Source organism: Pongo pygmaeus, chromosome 14, assembly GCF_028885625.2.
Source record: "Pongo pygmaeus isolate AG05252 chromosome 14, NHGRI_mPonPyg2-v2.0_pri, whole genome shotgun sequence".
NCBI classification, from domain to species: domain Eukaryota; kingdom Metazoa; phylum Chordata; class Mammalia; order Primates; family Hominidae; genus Pongo; species Pongo pygmaeus.
Genome location: NC_072387.2, coordinates 79,162,817 through 79,176,770, shown reverse-complemented (window position 1 = coordinate 79,176,770; position 13,954 = coordinate 79,162,817). Strand labels below are relative to the sequence as shown.

The 13,954-nt window shown below is 35.9% G+C and overlaps 1 protein-coding gene across 2 annotated transcripts in view; it reads left to right on the top strand.

Annotated features, from left to right (window-relative positions):
- The window catches only part of KLHL1 (kelch like family member 1), a 416,652-nt gene that overhangs the window by 202,255 nt on the left and 200,443 nt on the right, over positions 1-13,954 (top strand). The gene's annotated exons all lie outside the window — the stretch shown is intronic.

Genomic DNA, 13,954 nt, shown 5'->3' with positions numbered 1-13,954 from the left:
TTTGTGGAAGGTAATGAGAAAATATCTGGACTTTTGATTTTTAAAAAAAAAAATTTTCCCCAAAAGTAAAACAATAAAAATCTGAATGTTTTGTTTCGGATTGCTCAATAATGATTTAATTTAGATTTAATGGGCTTTCTTTTCTTTACTTCAAATATTTGCAGTTTTAGCCTCTTTTGTGATTAAAAAAATTCTTTGGAATAGTATAATGTAAAATATTTTACACTTGGGTTATTTCTTCAGTCTAGAAACATTTATATGGATGTAGATCCATTTGGCATAAATCCTCTCTGCATCTGTAAGTGTGCTTATTCTGCACAAGCTTTGCCGTAAAGTAGAGGTAGTTAAGATTTCCTCTGGGCTAAAATATGACAAGTAAGCATCTAACTTACAAATACATTCCACTTTCTCTCTCTCTGTCTTTCTGTCTTGAACATCCACTGATTCGTTCTCCTTTTCACATCGAATTCTGTTATATAATAGGATATATATATATTTATTTTACATAAATACTATATACATGTATACTAAATATATGAGGTAAATAGAAGTTGTTTTAATTTAGATGAAGCCATATTTAGGAACTAAATTTGCCTTTAATTATATAAGTAATATTAAATTAGTAATATTTATTATACCTAGTAAATTAGTATTATAGAATATTTAAAATATATATGGAAAATAATGTAGCCTAAGAAAGGAAAAATACTCTTTTAACATTGTAAAATGTTGAACCATATACTATAATAAACTCTACATTACTGGATGAAGTCCAAGGAAATATTGACAAAAAAGGAATTTATTATTCTGCTCAGCCTTTATTTATGAAAGGAGACAAAAATAATATAAACCAGTGTTCCCTGTGACTTTGGAAATTGATATCTACATAAGCTATGGAAATTCATAGGCATCATTTTTGGTCAATAATTGTACAAGGTATAACATTTGAAAACATATGCAATAATTCATAAATGAATTATATATTTCCTTTTATTTGTCTATAAATGAATCTTTTATATTTTAGTGAAAGTGTTTTTTACGTTTTCTCTTCAAATTTTTTGCATACTAGATTTAGGCAGTAAATAAACTATATAATTGTTATCCTTCTGGGTTTATAGAATTTACTATTTAAATGTTAATTTGAGATGTAGAAAGAATAACTATTTCAGGAACTTTTTTTGTCAAATCTTCTCTCACACCGTTTCTTTATTGTATTCAAACATAAATTACTCTAGTAAGTGAAACTTACACTTTAATCTGCATCTTCCCATCTTCTCGGCCCTTTGAAATTATTTCTGTTTTTCCTCGGCTACTCTCTCTCTATCCCTCTCACTTACCCATTCCACACCAACCCCCATGGTTCTGGCGTCTCTTCTCTTCTCTTACAAATGTATACTCTGCTGGTATACCCATAGCCCATGGCTTCAACAATTATTTACAAACTACACCGCAAGCTACAATCTCAGTCCTGAGTTCCAGAGCTCATTCCTCTATCTCAATCTCTGTATATGACAACTACTGATATTTATTATATACTAATTAAAGTAATTATCTTGTCCAACACATTCATCCCACCTCCTGAAATTTCCTATATTGGCTTCACTATCTACATGGTAACTTATGCTAATAAATTGGTGGCTGAAATAGATTCTCCCTTTTCTTCACTCCCACCGTCCAAGTAACATCCATGTATGAAAAATCTTATTTTGAAATGTCTTTAAAATGTCCTCTAATCTATGTTGCTCCATTTTAACCTATCCTGCATCTTGCTAATAGAGTCTTCTTTTTATATAAACTTAATCATTGTCCTATTTAAAAACCTGAGAATTCTGTGAATTGGTTTCCCATTCTCTGTGATATCAAGATCCAATGCCTGACGAGTCCACCAAAACCCTCTTTAACAATGCTCTATTATGTTCAATCAGCATGTTTCTAGTTATCCCTTTTTCTATCCTTTCCAATTTTTCCCACAGAATAGAGTTTGTATTACCCATATTGCAGTTAACTTTCTTGCTACCTTGTCTATCTCTACCCATGACTTTCAATATCTAGCCAAGTATTTATATAAGTAAAACAGCTATTCATAACCTAAATTTACATATGAACACAAACGTTATTAACAATTGTTAATATATAAGTAATGTATAAATTCTTAAAATTTTTGAGAATTTCTCTAAGCACACAACTATCATGTAAATAGAGGAAAGATTCTACTTCAGAATATTACAATAGATATTTGCCATTTTGGAAACACTTGCAGTGTCAATGTCAGTGTTGCTTGTGGTATTTGAGTTGTCAATCTACCATTCATACTTTTTGCTTTTATACCCATGGTTCATCTATAAATGGTGATATATTTGTTTAACACACCTAAAGGTCAAATTGTTTTTAAAAATTAAAATTGTGTTTTAGAGCTTTGCTCACAAACATAAACCACCAATGGACCTATGTTACCAACCTATCAACTGCTTCTCTGTTTTTAAGTGAGGTAAGGATTAAGGAAAAACTTTAAGAAATAAGTGACATAGATTGCAAAAGTATTTTATACTTCTAAGATTTAAAGGAAAGTTTGAAAATCATAGACAATATTATTAATGTGAAAATAAGTATTTTAATCAGAAAAGTGAAAATTCATCTTCTTTGCAGAATAGCATAGATGATTTCAAAATATGGTAATTTAGTAATATTCCTAAAAACTGAGAAAGCTTGCTAATGTAACCTAAAATTCAAACTATATTTTTTCTATTCCAGTGAGAGTTATACTGTCTTCAGTAGATTTGATAAGATGGAGCAAGATGTCAAAAGTATGTGTAATAAATTCAGTCAAATGAATTTTTATTAGAAGTGAAGAAAGGATCATGTAGAAAAGTCAGAATATAAATTTTTGTCTCTTTTGTTAGCATGCTATTCTAGGCCTGAAAGAATGAAGCTTTAAATAAACCATATTTAAAAGAAATTTTTATTCAAGATAAAATGAGAGCAATAAAAATGTAATCCTAAGATTGTATTTTCTCTCATAATTAATAAGTATTCTATAAAATTTAGAAAATTCAAACCAAACAAGCAGAATTAAAGAAAACACTCAATATATCAACACTAAAGAATAACAATTTTAATATTAATTTGTACATTCTAGCTCTGTTTTCCCGGTTTGCAAATACAGCTGATACCTTAATCAAGTGGGTCTTGAAGGGTGCAAAAAAAAAAAAAAAAAAAACACACAGAGATTCTTCTTATAACTGTCCCTGTGAACTTATGCCTTTCCTTGCCCATTGAATAAAATCAAAGACAAAGACCATTATTTTTCTAATGAGTTTTAGGTAATAAAAATTCCTCCAGGAAAACTGAGTCACAGAAATAGCTTCACTTCTGTAATTAAAATGTCCAGTCTTATCCAATACTTATTAGGTGAATCCTCTGGAACCCCAGTAATTGCTTAATAAGTGAATAGTTCTCATGGGGTATTAAGAAGGAAAGAAAGTGTATAGTGTATTTACCTACTAAAAATTCCCAATGTGAAGCCACTTAGCTAATCAACATTCTTTACAGTTACTTTATTTCCTTGAGAGATTTTGAAACGCTGGGTTAATTTGGGGACATCAATTGATTAGCATGGTCATCATGTTAAATGATCTCCTGGGTTGCTGTGATAATTTACAAAGAATGTCTCACGTGTACATTTTCAAAACTTTGACTTATTTCATCCAGAGCTCTATTCCAAGCCATTTATTGTGATTATTTTAGACAAGTAGAGCGTGTAGTGTGATCCTGAGCATAAGCTTTTGTAGATTCCCTGAATTTTAATATGCCCACTTAGAAAAGCTATTCAAAGCAGCAAACCTCATTGTACCTCACTGTCCTCATCTAAAAAAGGAAATAATGATATTATTGTTCACTGAATTATTAGAATTAAATAATATATTTAATAGCTTAAAAACTTAAAGCATGAAATCACAAGTTTATTACTGTTGCAACCATATCAAATCTTATGCAGTTGGCAGGAATTCAAGGCTTTCTCAATAAGTTAGATCAATTGAATTTGGTCTTAATTTTTAATATCCAGAATTTAATATCAATTTCTATCATGGAGTTGATCAATAATTTATTTAATTCATGGAAAGGGGAAATTGTCATATTACTTTTCAGTATTAGTAATTATAAGGGATATGTAACTAATGCCAGCATTTGGTCAACTTAGACTATAAACAGAAGAAAGAACACCCCAAGTTCAGTGCATGGTGCTCTTATTGACATACAATTTTTAAAAATTAGTTCAAAATTACAGGCATGATTTTAACTTTATAAAATTCAAAGAGCACTTCTATATTATCAGAATTGTTACTACATATAAGCAAGTGGTCTTCACACCACATTTTAAAAACCAACATGTAGATTCCATCACATTCTGTTGGACTAGGCAAAACCATTGCTTGAAGATTTATGACAAACATAATCTATCCTAACCTTGGAATTGAACCAACCCAGATAATCACTTCTATGTTCTCTATGTGGTTTGGAGGTAGGAAGCAAATTGAATTTACAGAAAACAGAAAGAAAACTGTAAGAAAAGCAGTTTTCAATGCTCTCTTAATTTTCTCTTTCAGGGTAGCCATGATATAGTTAGTTTTGCAGTTTTCCATTCTCTAGTTATTTTATTAAGACATATTATTATTGTAGAAAATACAGTTATGGAAGTCAACAGAGATAACAGATTAACTACAAACCATTGGTAATGAAGATTCCAATACAATTAAAGGAATCATATTATGAGCAGTGATTTAAAAACTCAGTATAGTTCAGCAGCATTTTATTTAAGCCATGCTGAAAGACAACATAACTTAATGATTAAGCATAAATTCTGGAGCCAGACTGTCTGGCTTTGAAGTCCTTCTCATTCATACACTGTGTAAAGTTGGATTACTTACTTAAATTGTCTGCGTTTGAGTTTTCACAAGTGGCAATCATGAACGGCCACATAGACTTTGACTTTAAGAGCAATTGTGAGAATAGCATGTATAAAAAATGAGTTACTAATTATTGTGTAAAGTTGTATCTTTATATAATACCAGGGCTAATGGGAATAAGATGCATAAAGAATAATTTCAATTTTGTATAAAGACTGTATTACTAGTCAACTTCAGCTCTTTCAGTTGGTAGAAAGTTTGCTTTGACAGAAATGAGAACGTTGGAGATTTATAAGGATATTGAAGAGGGATTTGCACAATAGAAATCTCGCTGAAATACATATACTTTTTTATATTCATATTCTATTATTCTCAAGGTGAGAATCTTTATAATGATAACTTCAGCTGTACCAAATAATACCCTGGTTGAGACTCATAAAATTTAAACACGGTAATACTGTCAGGAATTCTACTTTCATATTTCTTGACTTCAGCAAAGTTTAAACTTCCAAACTTAATGCATTTTTTTATTATTAAATGATAAATATTAAATTATTTTCATGAATCTTCTTTAAGATCATTTTAGTGTTCAAATTAAAAAATGAAAATCTCTCTGGTCTGCATATTAATATAATAATATATAGGTTAAATTTGTTTTACTGATCATTTCAAGTGTGTCTCTTTAAATACATAGGGCATATAGTAAACATTTCTTCAATGAACATAAAAATAAATATATCAAGAATGTGAGGCCAGGTGCGGTGGCTCACGTCTGTAATCCCAGCACTTTGGGAGGCTGAGGCGAGTGGATCACGAGGTCAAGAGATCGAGACCATCCTGGCCAACATGGTGAAACCCCGTCTCTACTAAAAATACAAAAATTAGCTGGGCGTGGTGGCACTCGCCTGTAATCCCAGCTACTCTGGAGGCTGAGACAGGAGAATCGCTTGAACCTGGGAGGCGGAGGTTGCAGTGAGCCGAGATTGCACTACTGCATTCCAGCCTGGCGACAGAGCAAGACTCCATCTCAAAAAAAAAAAAAAAAAAAAAAAAAAGGAATGTGAACAAGGGTTTTCTGCAAAGGAATCTGCAAAAAAGTTGTTATTCCAGTGAGCAGTTTGCAAACGAGACACAGCCCATCTGGTATAAAAGGAAGGTGCTTTCTAGAGAATGAAGAAAGGGTTTGGGTTTTATAGCAAAAGTTCTCACTCAGATTTCAATCAGGCTTGTTTATGCAATTGAATAATTCAAACTTGCTAAGTGCTGACTGGCCACCACAGCTGAGTTCTGATTGGCTGGGGCAGATGCGCTCAGGTGGGTTGGTTCAAATGAGCTGGAATTGGTTGGTTTCCAAGCCTCAAACCTGAAATCTCTGTGAGATATTTCTTTCAAAAGGCAAGTGGGGGTATGGTGGGTTCTGGCTGCAGTTTATCTTGGCACCAGCAACAGGAACTGGTTTGGCTTCATTACAGAGAGGTCCTGTGATACTTTTACCACATCTTTCTGAGAACTTAGAGTACATGACCAATCCCTCACCCAGCCGTGGCTGCTTGCTTCTGCTTCAACTCACCTCAGTTAGCCACAGGGAGTCCACTGAGGATCCATCTATTTGAATAGATTCTCCATAATAGATCCTTTAATAAGACTTGTTGCTTTTAAAATGATAAGGCACACTATATCGGAAATAATTAACAAGCAATCATACATACTTTTTCATTATATATATAATGGAAAAGCTATGGTATTGAATTCTCTCTTTCAGTACTGTAGTTCTCCAAAATTATTTTAATTCTTCACTATTTACCCTGTAAAATGTTACAATAAGATTGTAAACACATCACTTGACTGAAAATACTCTTCAAGTATACCGTGATAAATCTATGTCCTTTTTCTCAGTTCTCATTGTGCATGAGCTTTCTATATTTTGTTAATTAACCTCTCCTTAAAATGTTCCTGTCATTGCCTTCTCTATCTCATGAGACTCTCCTTTTCTTCCTGTTCTAGGGCCAGCCCATGTTGGACAAACACGAAAGAAATTTAAAACTTCATCAATTAAAAAATCTCCAGATCATACCTGTTCAATACTTACCTTTCACGAACTTACATTTCTGGCTTCCTGTTAAATATTTCCAATATACTGTGCCTTAACATTTCAAAAGCGACAAGTCTTATAAAAAAAACTCATTGTGGGCTGGGCACAGTGGCTCACGCCTGTAATCCTAGCACTCTGGGAGGCTGAGGTGGGTAGATCACCTGAGGTTGGGAGTTCAAGACCAGCCTGACCAAGATGGAGAAACCCTGTCTCTACTAAAATACAAAAAAATTAGCCGGGCAAGGTGGTACATGCTTGTAACCCCAGCTGCTCAGAAGGCTGAGGCAGGAGAATCGCTTGAACCCATGAGGTAGAGGTTGCATTGAGCCGAGATCGCACCATTGCACTCACTCCAGCCTGGGCAACAAGAGTGAGACTCGATCTCAAAAAAAAAAAAAAAAAAAAAAAGAAAGAAAATGAAAAACTCATTGTGCTCCACAATATGTTAACTATCTCCTGAACTTTTCCATTACTGCAGCAGATATCATCAATTTATTTTGCAACCACATTGCAAATTTGTTTCAAAATTTAGGTCAGCATTCAAAACATTGATCGCTATTTACCCTTTAAAATGTTACAATAAGATCGTAAACACATCACTTGACTGAAAATACTCTTGCCCCTAAACCCATTCTGCTGTATTTTTTGTTTTCTTTTGCCAAAAATATGTCATCTGTATACCCCTGACCAGAGTCACCATTGTCACCCAAGCATATCACAGATACTTCTTTCAAATTGTCTGCAACTCTTCCTTCACTGTTACATTTAATTTATCCCTCAACTCATTCTTGGAAATTAATTTGCCTACTCTAGTCCTTAGTACTATCCTAAGAAACAAAGTTAAATGTAAAGTGACTTAGGTTAAAGTGCCTGTACAGTAAAATAAATATTAGTTACATTTATATTCTTGATAATGGTAGGACATTTTCTTGTGATGTGTGTTCTTTTTCATTTTTTTTCTGTTTTCACAATTAAGAATTAAAATATGTTAACCAAAATAACATAATATAAATTAACCAAATAAGTCTTTGCGTTTAACCAATGCTCTGTAAATATTTCCATTCTATTCTATCTATTTGCATGTACAGTGTCTTACAAATGTAAATATGACATGAGTTTCTTGTTTCTGTTTATGGTAATAATTAGATAAATAATTGATTCTTTCACGGAAGGAAAGATGTGCATTTTCCCTAGAACAGAACCAAAGACAAAGCTAATCGACCAAGGTTTTTTGGGATATGCAGTCTCAAGACTACAAATTTGAGGGGGAACAGGAAAGGAGGACAGGAAGTAGAGAAACCAAATGCAAGGTGATGTATCTCTCAGCTGTTCACAAATTAACAAGAAAATGGAGCTGGTAGTTTAATAAGGACAGATGCCTTCTAAACAGGCCATGTGGAACTACTGTGATGTAGAGCTGTCAATCAATGGGATAAAAGGAAAGGAATTATCTGCCAAATAATCTTGTCTTCTTTTTCTCAAAGATCAAAGTGTTTCCCTCTGTCATTATGTCTGTCTCTTCCAAATTATGTTAACCAACTCTGTTTGGCTGGTTTATATTCTGGATCCTAGTGCAGTAAAACTCTTACTGTGTCTACCAGCAAAAGTGCCCTTTCCACTAAAACCCGGCATCTCTTGCTCAACAAATCCTAAAGGTGTGGGTAAACAAAACACATATTCGTAAGTGGATTACTGGGAACAATGGTGAAAAAGGCTAATCCTAAATCCACATTTTGTTTCCCCTACCCGTAAATTCTAATAACTGGGGATACATAACAAATGTCAGCTGTTGGTTCAATTCATATGCTGTATCTTGGAGAACCATGCTGCAGCATGCATTGAGCTATATGCAAAGCTGGTATTTAACATGAAGTTTCATGAGGTATATGGTGAGACCAATGAATATTATGTTCATAAGCCCATTGTTGTACTGTATTTGTCATAAAATAGGTTCATTTTTCCAAGGAATATTTTTAAGTATATGATACCAATGAATCAGAAATTTTATAGGCAATTCGATGTTATTGAAGGGCGTAGAGGCAAACCCATATCCAGAGTATTTATCTATTCCAGAAAATATAAATGTCTGCCCTGCTCCAAGGTTGAAGGAGACCTATGTAGTTTACTTCCAACAGCTGGCTTATCTCTCTTAAAGAAGTGTGCCATATTAAGAATTAACAATGTTATAGTAAGTTCAGCCTTTGTGAGGGAAAGCTCATATTTTAAGTCCATTCATAACTTCCATTTTGCTCTCATGGTCCTCTGCTTGTGGGCCTATTGTAGCAACTTTGAAATGGCTAAAGAGTGAAAATAGCTGTTGTTCATAGTACAAATTATTCTGTCTACCAGATTGTGGAGAGCCTCCTGTCTGATGGATACTGTCTGCTAAGCACTCAAGAAAGATTCTTTGCGATCACTCCGGTATTGTCATTTGGTTATCCCAGACCTCTTTCCCACTGATCTTTCTCTATTGTTCCTTTCCGGCATCTCAACAGCTAGCAAAGCTATTTGCCAGTGCCTAGAAAGCCGTGTATGTTCCTAACTAAGGCCATCTCACTTTTTCTTCAGAGTAGGCATCCAAGTGTGCTGTTCACAGCTTTGCCTACAAGATGGATTTCCTTGTATAACTGTTATGACTAGCATCAATATATTGTGCTAATGCGCTTCTCACCTAGGACTGAGTTCTCTCCTTTTTCACAAATTTGTTGTAAGGGGCCCTACTTAAGACCGTAAGATTGAGGTGAAGAATAGGCATGTACTTCTTATGCAGAGGATGACCTTGCCACACAACTTTAGATGAGCGAACCAGGATTTTATCAATGAGAGTAGCTTGTTTCTTTTCCCAACATTCTTACCCCCATGTATACTTCCAGAACTAACTGATTTGCACATCATATTGTGCAAACTTCAGGGAAGCTTGTACAACCACCTGGATTTGCTTGCCCACGCCCCGTTAGAAATGGATAGTCTGAAGAGCCATGCAACAAATTGAGTTGAATCACATTTCTAGGTGCTTTCATAATTCAAAGATATCCAATAAACTTTATGCCTCATTTTTTTTCTGGTTGGACATTGCTCTTTACCTAGAGGATCTCTACTGCTATGCTCCAGACTAGATAATCAATGAAAAGTATACAGATGCAGAAGATCCTTGAAAATCATAAAATTCATCTCTCAACTTCTGGCATACATGTGTATAACTAGGTTACATAGAATAATTGCTAGCTTCTACTGAGTGAATCCAATTACCATGGTGACATTATCAATAGAGTGGATGCCTGTGATGTTTTGTAGAATGTCAGGCCAATCAAGGTTTTGTAGACTGTATTATGTAAAAGAACAACAGCTCTGAGAAAGTGAAAGAGCTCTGTGAAAGTCTACTGTCATCTTTGTATATTAAAACAACCTGGTTTTGTGCTTCCCTGATAATTTTATGATAATGAACATTGAGAAGAAAGCATTTGTCCAATCAACAGTCTTATACCAAAGCCCTGGGCAACTATGAGGCTCTTCTCATTCCTGGGATTATCACCTGAGGGTTGCTCCATGCCTGAGGGGATACATTCTTCCTCCTTCCAATCTTCCTGAGTTTGGCTTGTGTTTCTTTCTTCTGGCTAACTCTAGACACCCTTTGTAGAGGAATCACACACAAAAAAAAAATGTGTAATTTTTATTGCATTTGTGATATCAGTTGCAGCTGACCAAATTCCTTTAGCTTGAGTAATAATCCTTATGACAGACATGTCAGATGTCTCTGTCACCAAAGACTGAATACAGCATTGGACCACTCATAATCAATGGTGAGTCTCCAGGCCTTGTGCACAAGCCACATGTGGCATTGAATAGAAAAAAATTGTCTCAAGGATAGTTTTTTTTTTTAATTCGTCAGACCGCTGATATTGTTTTAAAGAGGCAGTGGCACTAGGCATTATTAGTTGGATAGGTTCACAGTTTTCCACATGGCCCACTAAAATATCCTTAATGTCAGCAAGTCCTTTTGGGGCTTGGGGGTAAAGAAGAGCAGAAGTACATATAAACAATGCATATATACTAATAACATATTCAATAGTGGGGCCATAACATTGAAGTTTATAGAGGTTCAAAAGAACTCACTCATATCTGGGCCTGACAAGGGTCTCATTGGTGGTGACCTCAGATCCAAAAACAAAGAGTATTATTTGTTTCCTTGCGTCCTAGTGCCAAGTGTTGCGAGCGTCATTATGACCTGTGCACCACATAGCCAAAAGGTCCAAGAAGTGCACTTCTTTCCACCTCTCCGTTAAACTCTGATCTTGGCATAAGACCTCTGATCTCTGGGGTGCACAGGAACTCAGGCAAACTCCTTGTCTTGGTTTTAAAACCCAGTCCTGAGGTCCATGTAAAAGTTTGCAGGGCTCTACAATTCATCCTTAGGCTTACTGGGAGGGCAGGAAGGAATGGCATTTGTGTCAGAAACGGAGGCTATCCTGGAGCAGGCCCTAGGGGGCCATCTAGGCAGGAATTATTTGGTGGAGAGCACATTAATCTCCTCCTTGGAGATCTCATTATTAACCACACTCTGAGATCTCTTGGGGAAGACCCTTGCCTAGGCTGATCAGGAGAGAGCACCCAGTGACCACTTTTATGCTGCACTTTCTACTGGTCAATCTTTGCTGATTTGACCATGACTACTTTTTCCACGGTGAGGAATTTGTCAGTTAAAACTTGGGTTATGTTGAAGTTCTATTGACCTGGGTTCCTGAGGTTTAACTGGACTCAGTAACCACAGGGAATGGTACGGATAAACCAATAAATCTAAATCTGGTTAGTAATCTCATCATCTGCTATTCTCATACTTTCTTTGTGGACCCAAAGAACAACAAGGTGGCTTGCAGGGCTTTTATGTCCACTACGAGACATGTTATTCAGTGGCAGCAGTGGACTCACCATGGGTGGGTCAAACCTGTTGGGACTCAAATAGTCATCAACTGAGGATGGTAAGGGTATCAGGTGTTCATGTCCTCTGACAGCCTGCCTTTCCCCTCCTCCTTAGGTAGTCAATGCACTCTGGAGGAAAGGGGCATTTAGGGACACACCCAGCAAGGAACCAATGTCCCTTGCTAGGTTTAACAATATTTTCTCATTTATTGTGAAGGCAAATTTAACTACGTTTCAAGGATATCTTTGGGCTACTGGACAGATCAATCTCTAAGTGTTCTATATAGTTTTTCAATAAAGTCACAAGTCTCAATTAGCTGTTGCATTGTAGAACGTCTGTTGATGTCAAGGACTGGCCTAGAGCTAACTGAAAGCATCATTTGATCCAATTCAGTGCTTGGGGTGTCCAAAATTTTTAAGACACATTGCCAGGGGACCATGAGTAATAGCCAGGTAACTGCTTCCACAGCTTTTTTAGAGCCTCTTTTGTCAGATTTCTAATTTGACTCAGAGATTAAGTTTGGCCAGGGGGTCAGAGGCACTTACTAAAGAGAAGGACGAAGGTTCCCCTGAAAATCAAAAGTTTTCTGTAAATAATGTTTCTTAAATAATGTCTAATTGTTTGATTTTTAAATAAATTATCAGGTATCCTTTCAAGGGGTTCAGTTGACTAGATAATACCACTAATATTATCAATACTATTCTATTGATCAAATGACAAAGTTTGTCTTCTCCATATCTTCAATTTATAAAAAGCCTTAAAAAGTATTTAAACAGGCCGGGCGCGGTGGCTCACACCTGTAATCCCAGCACATTGGGAGGCTGAGGCGGGCGGATCACGAGGTCAGGAGTCGAGACCAGCCTGGCCAATATGGTGAAACCCCGTTTCTATTAAAAAATACAAAAATTAGCCAGGTGTGGTGGTGCGTGCCTGTATTCCCAGCTACTCAGGAGGCTGAGGCAGGAGAATTGCTTGGACCCAGGAAGCAGAGGCTGCAGTGAGCCGAGATTGCACCACTGCACTCCAGCCTGGGCAACAGAGTGAGACTCTGTCTCAAAAAAAAATAAATAAATAAAATAATTTAATACTTTGATGGTAAAGCCATCCCTTTTTCATCTTTGTATTTATGTTCTGTAGTAGAGTACTTAGCATATATGATACATTTGTATTGAATGACTAAAACATTTTATTGAATGGCTGAGGGTCATCCATCAGCTTCATGCACTATTTTTTTTAATAACAAGCATGAAAAATTGATGAATTTGAAAAGCAGGCACACTGTGGTATGAAAAATTCTAAAGATTCTCCTGTCTGCCAAGGTGTCCTGATTATTCAAATACTTATCTAGCTATTACTGTGTAGGTACTTTGCAGAAGAAATTAGAATGACTAATTAACCAACGTTGAGATAGAGTGAATATCCAGGATTAGTCAAGTGTAGTGGCATGAGTCTGCAAAAGCAGAAGAGGAAGCCAGAAGTGCCAATCAGAGATATGGGAGAATAAGAAAGGAGAGAAGAGGCTGAAGGGGCTGCAAGAGAGATTCCAAGCATGAGAAGGATTCAACCTGCCATTGCTGTGTGTAAAGATGGAGGAAGTGGGGCAAATCAACCAATGTGAGAAGTGTCTTAAAGCTGAGTGACCTCCAGCCAACAGCCACAAAGAAAAAGGGGACCTCAGTACTATAATCACATAGAAGCAAATTCTACCAACAATGTGAATGAGCTTTAAAACAGATTTTTCCTGGCTGGGCACGGTGGCTCACGCCTGTAATCCCAGCACTTTGGGAGGCAGAGGTGAGTGGATCACCTGAAGTCACAAGTTCAAGAGCAGCCTGATTCACCTGGCGAAACCCTGTCTCTACTAAAAAACACAACACTTAGCCAGGCATGGTGGTGCACACATGTAGTCTCAGCTACTATGGAGGCTGAGTCAGGAGAATCACTTGAACCTGGGAGATGGTAGTTGCAGTGAGCCGAGACCACACCACTGCAAACTTCAACTTGAGCGACAGAGCAAGACCTTGAAAAAAAAAAAAAAGA